This window comes from Saccopteryx leptura, chromosome 11 (assembly GCF_036850995.1).
Source record: "Saccopteryx leptura isolate mSacLep1 chromosome 11, mSacLep1_pri_phased_curated, whole genome shotgun sequence".
In the NCBI taxonomy this organism is placed as follows: Eukaryota; Metazoa; Chordata; class Mammalia; order Chiroptera; family Emballonuridae; genus Saccopteryx; species Saccopteryx leptura.
In genome coordinates, this window is record NC_089513.1 from 75,015,078 (window position 1) to 75,033,585 (window position 18,508).

Consider the following 18,508-nt stretch of genomic DNA (forward strand, 5'->3'; position numbering starts at 1 on the left):
GGCGGGAGGGACACTGCTGGGTCTGGACGTATGGGCGGGAGGGTCACTGCTGGGTCTGGACGTATGGGCGGGAGGGACGCGGCTGGGTCTGGACGTATGGGCGGGAGGGTCACTGCTGGGTCTGGACGTATGGGCGGGAGGGACGCTGCTGGGTCTGGACGTATGGGCGGGAGGGACGCTGCTGGGTCTGGACGTATGGGCGGGAGGGACACTGCTGGGTCTGGATGTATGGGCGGGAGGGACACTGCTGGTCTGGACGTATGGGCGGGAGGGACGCTGCTGGTCTGGACGTATGGGCGGGAGGGACCTTGCTGGTCTGGACGTATGGGCACGAGGGACACTGCTGGGTCTGGACGTATGGGCACAAGGGTCACTGCTGGGTCTGGACGTATGGGCGGGAGGGACGCTGCTGGGTCTGGACGTATGGGCGGGAGGGACGCTGCTGGGTCTGGACGTATGGACGGGGGGGTCACTGCTGGGTCTGGACGTATGGGCGGGAGGGACGCTTCTGGGTCTGGACGTATGGGCGGGAGGGACCCTGCTGGTCTGGACGTATGGGCACGAGGGACACTGCTGGGTCTGGACGTATGGACGGGAGGGTCACTGCTGGGTCTGGACGTATGGGCACAAGGGTCACTGCTGGGTCTGGACGTATGGGCAGGACGGACGCTGCTGGGTCTGGACGTATGGGCGGGAGGGATGCTTCTGGGTCTGGACGTATGGGCGGGAGGGACACTGCTGGTCTGGACGTATGGGCGGGAGGGACACTGCTGGGTCTGGACGTATGGGCGGGAGGGACGCTTCTGGGTCTGGACGTATGGGCGGGAGGGTCACTGCTGGGTCTGGACGTATGGGCGGGAGGGACGCGGCTGGGTCTGGACGTATGGGCGGGAGGGTCACTGCTGGGTCTGGACGTATGGGCGGGAGGGTCACTGCTGGGTCTGGACGTATGGGCGGGAGGGACGCTGCTGGGTCTGGACGTATGGGCGGGAGGGTCACTGCTGGGTCTGGACGTATGGGCGGGAGGGTCACTGCTGGGTCTGGACGTATGGGCGGGAGGGACGCTGCTGGGTCTGGACATATAGCGCGAGGGCTTGACATCTTTGCTTGAATTTCGTTTCTAGCTGCAGGCTCACTGCAGCGGTTTCACCGTGTCCCTTCTAGAATAGGGTTGGGTACAAATCGGTGGAGACTTGGGATGCCGTCGGGGACAATGTGAGGCGCTCTCTCCTAGTGCCACCGGGGAGACCCGGCAAGGAGTCCGGGGAGCAGAGGAGAGATTCCTCTCTAGTCTCCCAAGAAGCCTCGCAAGGCCCCGGAGCTGGTGAGAGAGCAGGACAGAGCGGCGGCAGGTTCTCGGGGTGGACGGAGATTGAGAAGGGAAAGGATGTTACTCCAAAGAGCGGCTCGTGAGTCACGTCAGAGGTGGCCGCCGTGGGCCCACCCATCCGGGCTCAGTGTTATCTCATCCTCCTTCTCTGCTTCCTGAGACTCAATCTCGGCTTCCTCAGTGGTGTCATCAGCCGCCTGGAGCCTTGTGAGATAAAAGGATGTTTGCTTTTGTGGGAAGCGGCCACTCGAGGGCCAGACCCGGCTCCCAAACCTGGGACCCTAATCATCTGTGTGCCGCCTGGCATGGGCGAGCCCTTCCAGTCTCTGTAAATTACGCACGGGGGGGGGGGGGGTCATTTGTCACGCGAGGCGCAGTGGGACTACCAACACAGAGGGGAGTAAGACGTCGTCTCTGCCCTGAGGACACCCCCCACCCCGCTCCTGGGCGGAGAAGGACGCTGCTGGGACAGGCAGGACGGGGGCCCGCAGCAAGCCGCCCAGGGCTTGGAGCGGCCAGTTTCAGGGTGCCCTGGGCACAGCCTTCTCATCCTTCCTCCCACCCCCAAGTAAGCGCAGGGAGGGAAAGAAATGCACTCGTTCGTTTGACAGACTCATTGTTGGGTCCGTCCTGGGGACGGCCGGGGCAGCCACTTCTGGTTAAATACCAAGGACAACGGCTGGTCGGAAGCAGAGAGAGCGGTTCTCAACCTGTGGGTCGCGACCCCGCCGGGGTTCAAACGACCAAAACACAGGGGTCGCCTAAAGCCATCGGAAAATACATATTTAATTTTCCGATGGCTTTAGGCGACCCCTGTGTTTTGGTCGTTCGACCCCCACCGGGGTCATGACCCACAGGTTGAGAACCGCTGAACTAGAGAGAGCCCGGAGCTCAAGACAGGAGAGCAACCCGTTTCAGGGAGGGGAGTTGCCTGCGGGGGGGAAGAACCCAGGAGGAAAAGGGGGACGTTACAGGGTGGGGGGGGAATGGGGAGACGTGCAATCCAGGAGAGAGACAGACAAGAAGGCCCCGAGGCACAGGAGACGCCTGTGACCTAGGCCGGTGCCTCGCAGATGGCACCGAGGGACACTTGGTGGGGGGGGGGGCACTACGAGACAACGCTGCCCCCGGTGTGCTGCTGTATAGCCCTCCCACCCGTGAGCCAGACCAAGCGCAGTCTCTCCCTCCACCTCTGTTTAATTTCCCAGGCCGCCTCCACGTGTCCCGGGTTTACCATGTCACTATGTGTCACTCAGGCCCGCTCCCGTTACCAACACCCACATCTCAGCTCGGGGCGGGCTTTGATGTGAACGTTGTAAATGTATAACACACAGAGGAAGGTGAGGAGGTCTCACAGCCCCGCAGAGCCAGGCCCAGGAGGTGCCCCTGGCGACCCAGGGCGGGCTCCCTGCTGACGACGGGTACGGCCCCAGCGTGGCGGCATTTCCACGTAGCCGGGGTGAATAATTATTCCACTCCACGCGGACGCGAGAAATGTCACAGTGCTGGGTTTGGGGCTTCTTCTTTCTTCTTCTTTCTTCTTCTTCTTTCTTCTTCTTTCTTCTTCTTCTTTCTTCTTCTTTCTCCTTCTTCTTTCTTCTTCTTTCTTCTTCTTCTTCTTCTTCTTCTTCTTCTTCTTCTTCTTCTTCTTCTTCTTTCTTCTTCTTCTTTCTTCTTCTTCTTCTTTCTTCTTCTTCTTTTTCTCCTTCTTCTCTTCTCCTCCTCCTCCTCCTCCTCCTCCTTCTCCTTCTCCTCCTCCTTCTCCTCCTCCTTCTCCTCCTCCTTCTCCTCCTCCTTCTCCTCCTCCTCCTCCTCCTCCTCCTCCTCCTCCTCCTCCTCCTCCTCCTTCTTCTTCTTCTTCTTCTTCTTCTTCTTCTTCTTCTTCTTCTTCTTCTTTCTTCTTCTTCCTGCCTCTAAATCGAATTACATCTGCTGCAGTCCCTCTGCACAAACTCAGGCTGGGGTCTCCGCTTGCGGGCTCCCGGGCCACCCTGGCTTCCCCGTGCCCCCCTGTCAGTGGCCCCATGAAATCTTGGGGTGCTGTGACGGGATCCAACATGTGTTCATGATGCTCTGGGAATTTTCTGTCACCAACCACACTTTCTAAATTTTGGGGAGACTCATCCTCCATGGAAGTTACCTCTTTTTTAAAATAAATAAATAAACCAATGTCGGCCGCCAGTCCTTCCTCTTCAATGATCCCAAAGCCCAGAGATGTGCTTGCTTCAGCCTGACAGGTGGGGTGCGGGAGGGGAGCTCCTTGGGACACAGGGGCCCAGACCTTAATTCACTTCTTCACCTGATTCCTCTGTCTGCTCAGACAAAAGGGCTTCAGGGGATGGCGGCAACGAGAGAGAGCGCCTGTCAGACGAAGCTTCTAAACCGAATGTGTAAGTTCTCAGACAGTGTGAAATAAAGGACTGACCCAGGGGGCTGGCCTGTGTCAGAGACCTGTTCCTGGAAGAAGGGGGTTTTGAATCATCCTGGGGGGGGGGGCAGAGTAACTGAAACTCGCCAATAGAGGAGGGACCGTTCTCTTTCTGGGGGGGGCAGAGTAACTGAAACTCGCCAATAGAGGAGGGACCGTTCTCTTTCTGGGGGGGGGGGGGGCAGAGTAACTGAAACTCACCAATAGAGGAGGGACCGTTCTCTTTCTGGTGCTCAGTACGGGCGGGCGGGGGAGGGCACCAAGCCAGAATATAGTGTGTCACCTGCCGGGGAGAAGGGCCGGGGTTCATGCAGTAGGACACCACCATCAGGGGCGGGGGGGGAGTGGTTCTCCTTGGCAGGACAGCAAGTCTGTGGCGTGGCGGGAAACCGGGACACAGCGGGATGAGTCAAGACTGGCTTCGCTTCTGGGAAGAAAGGCGGGGACACAAATGCACCCGTGAAGCAGCCGCCACAGGCGACCCACAAAAAAAAAGGAAAAAGCCAGACGCCACGGTGAGAAATCCCCGGAGTGGCCCTGGGTTCTCCATTCCCGCTGACGTGGCCGTTGTCCCCGAGGCTGCGCTCCCAGAGCCGGCGTGGTCCCTGGGCTTGTCCAATCCAACCCCGCCTTGTGGCTCCCAGAGCCGGCGTGGTCCCTGGGCTTGTCCAGTCCAACCCCGCCTTGTGGCTCCCAGAGCCGGCGTGGTCCCCGGGCTTGTCCAACCCAACCCCGCCTTGTGGCTCCCAGAGCCGGCGTGGTCCCCGGGATTGTCCAGTCCAACCCCGCCTTGTGGCTCCCAGAGCCGGCGTGGTCCCCGGGCTTGTCCAGTCCAACCCCGCCTTGTGGCTCCCAGAGCCGGCGTGGTCCCCGGGCTTGTCCAGTCCAACCCCGCCTTGTGGCTCCCAGAGCCGGCGTGGTCCCTGGGCTTGTCCAACCCAACCCCGCCTTGTGGCTTCAGAGCCGGCGTGGTCCCTGGGCTTGTCCAGTCCAACCCCGCCTTGTGGCGGCCACGGATCTGAAGCCACAGAGACTCCGGCTCCTGGAGAACCTCGAAGTTGTCCGTCGTCATTTTCCACGTGGCGCCACCCTCTGTCCGGTTCTCGTCACCTCAGGACCTCCAGACCCTTAGAGAGACCAGCGCTGATGTCACAGAGGACACAGGTCCTTAGAGAGACCAGCGCTGATGTCACAGAGGACACAGGTCCTTAGAGAGACCAGCGCTGATGTCACAGAGGACACAGACCCTTAGAGAGACCAGCGCTGATGTCACAGAGGACACAGACCCTTAGAGAGACCAGCGCTGATGTCACAGAGGACACAGACCCTTAGAGAGACCAGCGCTGATGTCACAGAGGACACAGACCCTTAGAGAGACCAGCGCTGATGTCACAGAGGACACAGACCCTTAGAGAGACCAGCGCTGATGTCACAGAGGACACAGACCCTTAGAGAGACCAGCGCTGATGTCACAGAGGACACAGACCCTTAGAGAGACCAGCGCTGATGTCACAGAGGACACAGGTCCTTAGAGAGACCAGCGCTGATGTCACAGAGGACACAGGTCCTTAGAGAGACCAGCGCTGATGTCACAGAGGACACAGGTCCTTAGAGAGACCAGCGCTGATGTCACAGAGGACACAGACCCTTAGAGAGACCAGCGCTGATGTCACAGAGGACACAGGTCCTTAGAGAGACCAGCGCTGATGTCACAGAGGACACAGACCCTTAGAGAGACCAGCGCTGATGTCACAGAGGACACAGACCCTTAGAGAGACCAGCGCTGATGTCACAGAGGACACAGGTCCCGCCAAAGGGGGGCCTGGAACAGAGGAGAGCCCCCCGGGGGTCAGTACAGACCGGCCCCAACCGCCAGTGACCCCGAACGCCTGTCTCCGCGATTCCTCAGCTCCGTCCACTCTTCCTTCTGGTGGGTGACCGCGTGAAACAGCTAAAAGTCCTCCGTGTCCCCCTCTGGAGGTCAAGGCACGGGGTCAGACGGGCAAGGTGCCTTCTCGATTCGAATAACGTGCAGGTTTATTTTCTCACATTCCTTCTGGAGGCCCCTCGCCCGGAGCTACGGGGTCTTAGGCTGGCGGGGGACCGGAAGGTTCCCCAGGCCCCTGCCATCGGGGAGCTGCCGTTTGGAGGCCGTACCCACTCGAACGACCCGCAGAAGCAACACCCCACGCTGTGTGAGGACGGGGCCGGGGTCACCTTGACCTGAGGGGCGGGCGAGGCCCGAGGCAGGCGGAGAAGCAGCCCTCTGGCCACGGCTGGGGAACACGGAGAGTCAATAACCACGGGGAAGGAATGAGAAGTTCCAAACTGAGGGAGAGGAGCAGAGTCCCGAGATGCGGGAGGGCAGGCAGGGTGAGCCCCAGGAAAACAGAGCGCTCTGCGGGCGGAGCCGCGGGCCGCTGGGAGAGGGAGGGAGGGAGGCTGAAGTCAGAGGCGGGGCACGTGGGACCGGCAGACTCGAGGTGCACAGACCCGCGTGGAGCAACGCCCGCCAAGGGGGCAGCGCGGGGCAGGAGCTCCCTGAGACAGGTGCCCCTGGAACACTCGGTGCCCGGAGAGCCGAGACACAAGCCGGCCCCTGGCACCCGATAACCACATCTGGAAACGGTCGCGTTTCTGGAGCAGGTGATTCAGCGCCGGTTGGGTAAGAAATCAGGCTTCGGAGCACAGAGTGAGGCACCTGCAGACCCGGGCCGGAGGCTCGGTCCTGGGGCCCTCGGTCCTGGGAGCTTAGAGAGCACACGGAGGGACCCTGCCAGGAAGCCCCGTCCGGACAATGTGGGGGGTCGCAGGGGTGGGGTGCAGGGGTGGGGGTGCAGGGACTGGGTGTGGGAGAGCCCAGCTGAGCAGGAACCCTGCCAGGAAGCCCCCTCCGGACAATGTGGGAGGTCACAGGGGAGGCCGAGGCAGGGGTGGGGTGCAGGGACTGGGTGTGGGAGAGCCCAGCCGAGCCCTGAGGTCCGGGCGGGGAATGGAGGAGGCGGCCCCGCCATTCTCCAGCTGCGACAGGGCGGCGGCAGGGGTGTCAGGGGGGTCTGTCTGCATGCAGCAGCTCAGCCCCGGGGCTGCCCACGCCACACGCCCAGGGCTCAGGGCTCAGGATACGGCTCCCACGGCCACACGTACTGGGGGTTCAAGAGGACCGATACAATTCCCCATCCTGGTGAGAACTGGCCCCAGAACAGTGGCTCTTAAACTTGGGGTAGACCAGAATGATCTGGAGGCCCCTCCCCAGAGTTTCTGATTCCGTGGGCCCAGGACTGGCTGAGGAATCTGACTCCCCAAGGACGTCCCAGGTCACGCAGACGGCTGGGTCCCGGCGGGCCAGGCGCGCAGGGGGATGTCTTCACACCGAATCTAAGCGGAGCTGCGAAGGAGCCCTGGTCACTGGAAGGGTTCTATGTGCTCAGGACACTGACGAAGATGGAGGAGGCAACAACATAGGACAGCAATGATGAAATAAAGAGGGGAAGAAGTACCTGACCAGGCGGTGGCGCAGTGGATAGAGCGTCAGGCTGGGACGCAGAGGACCCAGGTTCAAAACCCCAAGGTCGCTGGCTTGAGCCCAAGGTCACTCACTGGCTTGAGCAAGGAGTCACTCGCTCTGCTGTAGCCCCCCGGTCAGACACATATTAGAAAGCAATCAATGAACAACTAAGGTGCCGCAACAAGGAATCGATGCTTCTCATCTCTCTCCCTTCCTGTCTGTCTGTCCCTATCTGCTATCTGTCCCTCTCTATGTCTCTGTCACCAAAAAAAAAAAGAAAAAGAAAGAAGAGGGAAGGCTAGTTTACAAAAAGGGGTTCCAGAAGGAATCTGGCCGTCGGCTCAGCACAAGCACCTGTTGGCGGAGTTAGAGCCGCGCTGTCCAGTCACAGACTTCCTGTCACCTGGCCGCCCCCAGAACCACCCAGGGAGCTTCCCCTAAACAGCAGGCCCTGGGCTCCGGAACCCGTGCAGGGCTCGGGTGCTGACTGTGGGCTTTCCTAAAGCTCCCGGGTGATCCTACCATGCAACCAGGCAAGACCCACTGGCCCACAGACAATGGGATCCTGTTCAAAGAAAAAAATCATAATCTCATAGGGGGTCCATGGACTGAGCGGCCCATCTGCATGAAGTTAGACTTCAGAAGATGTCTGAAAGGAACTGTCCTCACACTCTAGCTCTGTCCGCCGGGTCCTTCAGGCTCCCTGTCCTGCTGCTGACACGCCCAGAGCCTGTCCTCACACACACACACACACCCACGCCTTGCTGACACACACACACCCACGCCTTGCTCACACACACACACCCACGCCTTGCTGACTGGGCCACCACGATGGTGTGTACATCAACGTCAGACAAACAGCCTACAGCTCGAGGCATCGAACGCTGTTCATCCCCAGCGAGCTTCTGCCCCTCTCAGGGGCCTGACCCGAGAGCGAGTTCACCCGGCTTCTGTCTCTGCACGGCCTCTGAGTCACTCACTGTCCTAGCGTCTCACAAATGTAGGCTTACGGGTCATTAAATGCCCTGGTGGAAACGATTGATAGATAAGCTAGTCACATCATTTATACAGATAGGTGGGTAGCCAGTCTCCATTCGGTGAAACATGAGTGAAATTTATTTATTTTTTTTTTTTTGCATTTTTTCGAAGTTGGAAACGGGGAGGCAGTCAGACAGACTCCTGCATGCGCCTGACCGGGATCCACCCGGCACGCCCACCAGGGGACAACGCTCTGCCCATGGGTGTTGCTCTGTTACAACCAGAGCCATTCTAGCACCTGAGGCAGAGGCCACGGAGCCATCCTCAGCACCCAGGCCAGCCCCGCTCCAATGGAGCCTTGGCTGCAGGAGGGGAAGAGAGAGACAGAGAGGAAGGAGAGGGGGAGGGGTGGAGAAGCAGATGGGCGCCTCTCTTATATGCCCTGGCCGGGAATCGAACCCGGGACTCCTGCACACCAGGTCGACGTTCTACCACTGAGCCAACCGGCCAGGGCCATGAGTGAAATTTTAACGACGCTGTAACATATAAAATCAGTAAAAGTGCTGTGTTGCTGTCAGGGTTAATAAGAGCAAGGAGGCGAGAAATGTGGGGAGAGGGGTCCCTAGAAGGACAGACGAGAGAGTGTGAGGTTGGCTGGCTCTACGGCAGGGAACTGGGGAGGGGTGAATTAGGAGACTTTGTACGGCATACCCTCTCGTACCTCTTGAATGCTGAATCACGTACATGGACCACCTATTCCAAAGTCATTATTGAAATTCACTGCAGTAGTGGACCTGCCTGTTCTGGCTGGAGCAAGCACGACCTCACCTTCCCACCTCTCCCGCTCCCCCCAACCCCATTTCCACCCCACAGGTTCCTTGGAGAGCCCCACCCCCACCCCCACCCCCGTGGGACCTGGCTGGAGACCTGGGGAACCTTTCTGTCCCACATTTTTTAGCAGCCAGCATTGATACCTGCAGAGGCCAACAGACTTGCTCAGAGTCACACATCTAACAAACCCAAGTCTCCTCATTCTTTCCTCAATGTTTTTATTCCCCCCCCCGACGCCACCCCGTGCCTCCTCAAACATGTAATCTCTCATCTCAGACCCCCAAGGAATGTCTACAGTTACACCCAAGAGACACTGGAGTGCAAGCGCACAGTGGGGGGCAGAGTAAACGTATTGAGTGGACCCGAATTACCAATTACGTAGGCACACGCCTCATGGTCGCAGTACTGACTGTCACAGCGCTCACCATTTGTGAAATCCTGCACCATTAACCACCACACCATATAAAGGATTGTGCAGCTTGTTTGGGCATTTTGCAGCATGACTCACAAGGCAAACATTTGGGAGATAAAAGCACCATATATAGGAAGCGAGCCTGTGTAAACCCTTTTCGGCGCAGCCCGACGACCGCTAGGTGGCAGCAGTGTCCCAACCACAACCGAGCGTTTGGAAAGCGCCGCGGTGAATTAATATCGAATTAATATCGCCCAACTGACCCACGGGGCGGGGCGGCCATGAAGCCCAGCGAGAGTGATGAGTGCAAACGCCAAAGAATGCTTCACCCTCTTGAGAAGCTCTGTCCTCTATTGTAACGGCTAAGAGCGCGTTAGTTGGCGTCAGGCAAGCACCAACCAGCAGGAGGGGGTTGGTGCTGGTCTTTTGTTTTAACCCAAAACGCCTTTAGGTGGAGCAGGCCCCTCCGGGCCGCAGAACTGCCTCCGCTCTTTAACGTCTTATTCTGGGCTGCTCCACACATTTCTGCAAGGCCCCTGAAGGCTTTTGAGATTGGGGGCCCTGCTAAAAACGTCTTTCTTCAACACACAGTTACCATCTCACCGGTCCACACAACTATCTTGGGTTTTCCTCCTTCGTCTGTCTTTTCCCAAGTTGTTCCTCTAGCTCCCATATTCTCATCCACGGCCTTTTTTTTTTTTTCACTCACCCTTCTCATGCTGGAAGGCCACATTACAGGTCATCTCCACCCCCCCGCTGGGGTCCCCTGGCCTCCACGCCCAAAGCCGGAACTACTTCTCTGGTGCTGACTTTCAGCAGCCTGCGTCCATACCATGGCCTCACCCTTAACAAGCTGGATGACACTGGGCGAGTTACTTCGCCTGCTAGTGAGAAAACAGGCCCCAGGCCGACCCGGAGCCCCGCGTGGGCGCTGGTCTGAGGGCGCACGGAGGGGCCCAGTGCACCGGAGAAGTCCCAGGATGTGGGGCTGCAGGTACTCACCGCGGTGGAGCCCGGACGTTCGTTCGTGTCCACTCCACATCTGCATCCTGGGGGCCCCTGGACTCTAGACCCAGGCACCGCGGAACCCGCCCGAGTTGCCCTCGCGTCCTCACCAGGTGCGCAGGTGCAGAAGCGAGGCTGCTGCTCGGAACCGGAGACACAGCTGTGAGCACTTCAGCTTATCTGAAGATTGGGGAAACTCCGTCACTATGCCAACTCCCCCTCAGGACGACCACCTGGGCCTTCACGCACCTGCCGTAAATCAAGAACATGAACGCACTTTCCCTCCGTAGGGGTCACCTGCGTGCCCCTTCCTTTGCAAAATAAAGCTCAGCGTTCAGATTCGAGGAGCATTTATGGGGTCGGTAGACAAGAAAGAAGCTGAACATGTTTGGAGATCCCCATAACCAAAAAGTGTGTAAAATAAAACCTGAAGTTGTTCCTGCATCAAGTATAATAAAAGCTTATCACTAGAGACAAAAAGGGTGGGGGGGAGAGAAAGAATCATGATAGCACCTAATACGGAGGATTTGTTTTAAATCTTTTACTTTGCAGCAGCTTTGGAATTCCGGGAAAGCTGCACAGATTGTAGGGAGTTTCTATATCTCCCGCAAACAGCTTCCCCCGTGTGAGCATCTTCCCTGAACGCGGCCCGCCCATCCAAACCGGGACATGGACAGGGGCACTAATGCTGTTTACGACATCTGTAGACCGTCTGGGATGTTCAGAGCTTTCCCGCTCATGTTTCTGGCTCAGGTTGCCATCTGGGAGCCCACGTTGGATGTAGGCTTCATGTCTTCCGCATCTCCAACACGTGACACTTCCGGAAGTCCAGGCCATTCTTTGTAAAGTGTCCCTCCTGTTTTTCCCATGAGTCCATTGAGGGCAGACCTTGCAGGCCAGGATACCGCGTGGGTGATGTGGGCAGCGTTCCGAGCGTCATGACTGGGGGCAGCGTGACCTTGGCATGCCTCGTGATTGAGGAGGCTTCTCCTCTGTCGTTACCATTTTCATAAATATCTGGTGGGGAGTGACTCCCGAAATGATGCCCGTATCCGTTTCTCACTGTGCTCCACCCACTAACTGCAGTGTCCCTCGGTGGTTCTCACCAGCGATCACTGTCACCACGGCGTCTGCCCAACGGCCACCTTCCGTTTCTCTCATTGCTCCCGTTAACAGGAATCCTGCCTGCTGCAAGGAGGAGCTGTCTGCCCCGCCCCCCGGTAGCTATCTGGACGGGTTTGATGAGGCTGAAACGAAGTGAGACCATCACAGCAGCGCCTGGTGACACAAGTGTGAGCCGTTTCTCATGTGTTTGTTTATTTATTTATTTATTTATTTATTTATTTATTTATTTATTTTTTCTGAAGCTGGAAACGGGGAGAGACAGTCAGACAGACTCCCGCATGCGCCCTACCGGGATCCACCCGGCACGCCCACCAGGGGTGAAGCTCTGCCCACCAGGGGGCGATGCTCTGCCCCTCCAGGGTGTCGCTCCATTGCGACCAGAGCCACTCTAGCGCCTGGGGCAGAGGCCAAGGAGCCATCCCCAGTGCCCGGGCCATCTTTGCTCCAATGGAGCCTTGGCTGTGGGAGGGGCAGAGAGAGACAGAGAGGAAGGAGGGGGAGGGGTGGAGAAGCAAATGGGCGCTTCTCCTATGTGCCCTGGCCGGGAATCGAACCCGGGTCCCCCGCACGCCAGGCCGACGCTCTACCGCTGAGCCAACCGGCCAGGGCCTCTCATGTGTTTATTAACAAGGCAGCATGAGAATGCTCTGATTACTATGGGCATTTTCTGGTTAGGGACGAGCACTTCTAAAGTGTGTCAGGGTGCGCCAGACCAGGCCCCTGCCTTCGTCTGCTCCGCTGCATATCGAACGAAGCTCCGCAGACTGGGCGGCTTCAGTGACGGAACCGCGCTGTCTCAGAGCGCTGGAGGCTGGAAGTCTGACGCCAAGGTGTCGGCAGAGCTATTTCTTCTGAGGCCCCTCTCCTTGGCGTGCAGGTGGGCACCTGGGCCTGTGTCCCCACGTGGCTGTCCCTCTGCGTGCAGGCCCTTGGTGTCTCTGTGTCAAAATCTACTTTTCTGAGAAGGACACCAGGTTGGATTAGGACCCACCCTAAGGGACTTCGCGTCAACTCAGCCACCTCTTCAAAGGTCCTGTCTCCAAACAGTCTCGTTCTTTGGTCCTGGATTTAAGGATTTCAACATGTAAGTTTTGTGGGGGACACAATTCTGCCTTTGAAATCGAACTCCATGCTCCAAAGAGCTCTTGGGAGGAAACAGCGGTCTGCGTGCGCATGCTTCCAGAACTGGCGGGCGCTGTCACATAGAAAACCATAGAGCAGGCATCCCCAAACTATGGCCCGCAGGCTGCATGTGGCCCCCTGAGGCTATTTATCCGCCCCCCCCCCCCGCAATTCCAAAGGGGCACCTCTTTCATTGGTGGTCAGTGAGAGGAGCACACTATGTGGTGGCCCTCCAACGGTCTGAGGGACAGTGAACTGGCCCCCTGTGTAAAAAGTTTGGGGACCCCTGCCATAGAGCAAAGTCACCGCCACGCTCCGACGTACACATTGCGTCTGCAGCCCCTGTCAGTGGAAATCTGACCGCCGATTCCTGTGCAGCATGGAACTCTGGAAGGCAAACGCCGCCCCCCAATGTCATCAGATGTCCTCACTGATCGGCACCCACAACACAACGAGCGAGTTCCGCCTGGTTTTCTGTCTCCTCGGGGGCTCGGGGCTCCATCGCTCCCTGCTGGCTGCGCGGCTGCCGGACAGAGGGGCCCACGGCGGGCGTCTCCTTCCCCGCCACCTGCTGCAGCCTCGGGCAAGACCTCTCCGGGTCTCAATTCCCCGCTGCAAGCAGAGGATAAGGGCCCTCAAGAGCAGGCCCCGGGGCCCGTGAGTTCATCTTCACAGCAAGTGGAGAACTCCTATTCCTGTCTTGCTAGAACCAGCACCAGATCAAACGCCTGCTGGGGAGCTAATCCTTTGAGAAAGATGTCTTCCTGAAGGAGGCAGTTTGCAGATGTTAATCAGTCTTAGCCTCCGCAGTGGGAAAGGCACACACAGCACGAGTGTGGGTGAGGAAGGGAGGAAAGCATGTCTGTCCCCCTGAGGTCCTGCTTATCAGCGGCTGACAGAGGCCCGGGAGTCGGTGACCCTGCCCTGGCCCTGTCCGGCCTGGAAGAGGGGGAAGCCGTCTCTCCCCGAGGGCTGAGCACTCCTCCAGCCTCCACGCCACCCTCGCTGTCCACAGCCTGCCCTGCCCGGGGCGGGAGGCGGGGAGGGGTGGGCCTAAACCACTTCCTCTGTCCACGCGGGAGCCCATCACCCACCAGCCCCGCTAGCAGGAGTCACTCCTTGCTTAAAAACAGTGCTTCACAGCCTGACGCAATGATGAGCGCTCAGATATTAAAAGGGAGAAGTCCTTCCTCCCCAGCTGTGTGCGCACACACACACACACCCAGCACCCAGGGGACTGTCTCTGCAGGAATAGTCTTTGCACGAATGGTCTTCGTGTACCATTACCACGGCACATGACCTCTTGGCAAAAACATAGTCCAACTGCGGTTTTTCACAGGGAGCACCAGCACTGTTGTGTTGGAAACCCCGCGTCCACACCGTACCCTTGTTTCCCTTGTCCCACGCGCGGGGCCCACCCCCCAGCCTTCTAAGAACACCGCCTACTGCGCCCTGTACACTCCGGGCCTCGTCTGCTCCTCGCCACCTATTCAGGTCCTGAAGGGGACACACACCCTTCCAGCCCCATCTGGACTCGCCCATCCCCTTTGGGGTCCCCTGGAGCTGTGGTCCGGAGAGGCCCGGCAGCGGGGGATGCGTGGGAGTGACCGGCAGAGGACAGAGGACAGAGGACAGCGGCGGGCGGAGGGATACTCCGCTGGGAAGTGAGGGCGTGGCCTGTCTGGGGACCCACAAGTAATTCAGACACACCGGCCCTGCGGAGCGCGGGAGACCGGGAAGGGAAGCTGGCGAGGGTCCCGTGTGGGGTGTGGACCGTGTCAGGAGGCAGAGGAGGCCCCGAGGAGGAGGTGTTGCACACAGATCTGCTGTGGAGAAGATTTCTCTGGCAAAGCAGTGGAGAAGGCCCGGGGGGGGGGGGCAAGACTCGGAGAGGGACCGCCATCTAAGAGACGGAGCAACCCCCAGAGTGGCCCAGAGGCCAGAGAGGGAGACCGGCGGTCCTGTTAGCTTGCCCAGGCGACCCAGGGTTGCCCTTAGGCCACTGGCAATTTCTGAACCAAGGTCAGCCTTCCAAATGTGTTTACTGATCTGCCGTGAGATAAGGAACTTGTGTCAGAAAGTGACCCCGAGGCAGCTTTTCCATCAGGAGGAAAATCTTGCTTGAGGGAGAGAAAAGTGTCCATTGAAAGACGGGCATGCTTCGTGATGTCACTGGTTTCCATTCTGGGCAAGTGTCCCGGCCCTGCGGACCTGGGAGGAACCGGTGCAGCCCAGTGCCGAGAGGGGCACAGACTCGGTGCTCTTGGCACTGGCGATCGGCTCCAAGGGGAACATGTACCGTCACGGTGGGTCAGCAAAGAGAGGCAGACAATTCACGGGCACAAGAAAACTCGTGGCCCGGGCTGCAGGAATGGTAAGCCACGGGAAGGCGATGCGTGAACTCCAGCTCTGTGGGCTCGGGTGGGGAAGCAGGATCCCAGACGGGAATGACCACGGCTTTGAGGAACGTAGTGCTGAGTTTAAGTCCCACCTCCTTGAATGCTGTGCAAACTTAAGCTAACTAGCTAACCTCTCTGAACCTCATTTCCCTACCTCTGAAAGGGGCGAGCTAATGCCTGTCGTGTAGGTCCCAGGGCACAGCATGCGGCCAGCGTTGGATGACAGTGCCCAGGATCTGGTGCTCACTTACATGTGCTGAAGAGCATAAAGTAAGCATGAAGGTGAGGAGAAGTCTTCAAAAACAGAATAGAAATAGCCCTGGCCGGTTGGCTCAGTGGTAGAGCGTCAGCCTGGCGTGCAGGAGTCCCGGGTTCGATTCCCGGCCAGGGCACACAGGAGAAGCGCCCATCTGCTTCTCCACCCCTCCCCCTCTCCTTCCTCTCTGTCTCTCTCTTCCCCTCCTGCAGCCAAGGCTCCATTGGAGCAAAGATGGCCCGGGTGCTGGGGATGGCTCCATGGCCTCTGCCTCAGGCGCTAGAGTGGCTCTGGTTGCAACAGAGCAACGCTCCAGATGGGCAGAGCATTGCCCCCTGGTGGGCATGCCGGGTGGATCCCAGTCGGGCGCATACGGGAGTCTGTTTGACTGCCTCCCCGTTTCCAACTTCAGAAAAATACAAAAAACAAACAAACAAAAATAAAACAGAATAGAAATAAAGACAGAGTTGGAGGTGTATAGGTAGCAGTTTCTCTGGCACAGAAAACTCTATGAAAACACAACCAACTCCTCACAGGTCCGTCCCGGGAGAGTCCACGTGTCCACCGCCCCACCGCCTGTTCCTTTCCCAGATTCCTCCTGCCTCCAGCCTCAGTCCCACCGTCTGAGTGAGTGTGTGTGTGTGTGTGTGTGTGTGTGTGTGTGTCCCCGCCTTGCAGTCACCTTGGCTGAGGGTCCACCCACCCCCACCCACCCTCTGTCCAGTTCAAGAACAGCTCTGCCTTGGGGGCTGGTCAGGGTGTGTCTATGCTGTAGGTGCGGGCCCAGCCCCAGGTCCCTGTGCTGTCCACCCAGCTGCTGTCACCAGTCTCCTCCCCCAGGGAGTCCCACCCCCACCCACCCTCTGTCCAGTTTGAGAACAGCTCTGCCTTGGGGGCTGGTCGGGGTGTGTCTATGCTGTGGGTGTGGGGCCCAGCCCCAGGTCCCTGTGCTGTCCACCCGGCTGCTGTCACCAGTCTCCTCCCCCAGGGAGTCCCACCCCCACCCACCCTCTGTCCGGTCGGAGAACAGCTCTGCCTTGGGGGCTGGTCAGGGTGTGTCTATGCTGTAGGTGCGGGCCCAGCCCCAGGTCCCTGTGCTGTCTACCCGGCTGCTGTCACCAGTCTCCTCCCCCAGGGAGTCCCAGACTCTCAGCCCCCAGGCTGACGCCCCCACCCTGACTTGAGGACAGAGGTGCTCGAGAACATTCCAGAAGCTCACCGCCACTTTGGACCTCTTCACACTTGCCCGCAGGATGCTGATGGGCACAGCACGAGGTGACTGACGCCCCCCTCCCCAGCCCCTGCCGTTCCTCCAGTGTGAAAATCCCATCACAGGTCCAAGCCCTTCCCGACGGGTGCCTGGGAAAGACAGACAGCTCTCCGTGTTCGTGTGGCACCGCCCAGCTTACGGTTCTTTCCCCTGGCCCCCTCTGACCCTCACCAAACTCCCGACACGCACAAGGACCAACTCCCCGACTTCCCGGTCCTCTCTCCCAAGACTAAGAGGCTTCCAGTGCCGAAACCAGGGCCGTCCTGAGTAAACTGGGACGGAGAGTCACCCCGGGTCACAGCTAGGTGGCCGAGCTGGCGTGTGAAGCCAGGACGCCTGACCGGCCACAGGAGCTGCGTGTCACCAAGGTTGGTTCACTGAATGACCCCCGCTCCGTCTTCTTCCCACGCCCGGAGCGCCCCTGGCCCACAGCGTCCGCGTCGGAATAACACAGAGGGTCTTCTCGCCTCCTTTCTTCCTGACGCGGCCATTGGAGGGGGAGGGGGACGGGCAGGGACACCAGCGACTGCGTGAGGAAAGTACGCTCGCCCAAACGCCCACGTGGGACTCAACACCTGAGAGCAACAACTTCCACAGGGGGATTGCTGAAACCGAGGCTGTGATTATCTTAAGACCTTGAAATCAAAAGCGATTGTGAACGAACGGCCCAGTAACCCCATCACCATCCACAGCCGGCCCCCCCCCCAGATAATCACAGCTGATTGCATATATGAATATTCAGCACATGTAAATTGTAAATCCTAGAATCAGATCAGAATAGAAGGTTGTGAAGAGACATGCATAGATAGGTCAGGACAGCTCCTCAAATTCAAGCCCGGCTTCCCTGAAACCATCTCGGGGAAGGTGACAGCCAGGCCCCCTTTTAAAGACCTCCGGAGGAGGAGGGGACGCAAAGGCTCCCTCCTCCGACCGTCAGAGAAAAACGAGAGAGAAGGGGACGAGTGGAGGACCCTCCTAGCTCAACGTGGGAGTCCCTTTCCCATCAAGTAGGAATCCATCTCTGGTTGAGAGAGAGGGAGAGAGAGAGAAACATGAGCAGTGCTGTCCTAGGGGAAGGGCGGTCCCCTACTGTGTCCAGTCGTGGCACCCCTGTGGAAGAGGACAAGGCTTTCTTTACAACGCCAGCATAAAAAGAATCAAAATATGGCTCCTCTGGGGCCAGCGCTAGCTTGGGACCTTGTGCGAAGCACAGAGAGTCTGCTGCTCCAGGGGACCAGTGAGCAAGGTGCCCCGCCCTCCCCGGTCGGCAGCGTGACCTCCTGTCCAGCGGGGAGAGGGCCCCACACCAGCCCCATGCACGAGCCCTCTGCCTCACGTCGTGCACGCCCTCTGCTCCCCACCCTCCAGCTCCTGCCAGCCAGGCCCCGCCCCTCTGCCCCTCAGGATGGAACTGTCCTCCGAGGCTATGTCCATATTCTTTTGTTGGCTTACATCACCTCTGGCGATAATTAATTCCCCAAACTCAATCCCATCGTGGGACATCCTTTGTGTGCACCTGGCATTGACCACTCCCCCCCCCCCCTTGTCTACCGTCTCTCTATGATCCAAGACACTTCGGAATGGCTGGAGCTGACCCCACAAGCACTAGGAGACGCCCCCAGTGCTGTGCTGGGCGCTGGGCTCAGTGGTGGGGCGGTCACAGGGCCGGTGGTCCCCAGGTGGCGAAGGGCACGGGCAGTGGCAACGCCGCTCCCGGGAGAGTAGACAGCAGCACACAGACAGAACGGTGACCTCAGACAGACAGGACGGTGACCTCAGACAGACAGGACGGTGACCTCAGAGAGCCGCAGGCGGCTCAGCAGGCTGGCAGCAGGGGGAAGTCC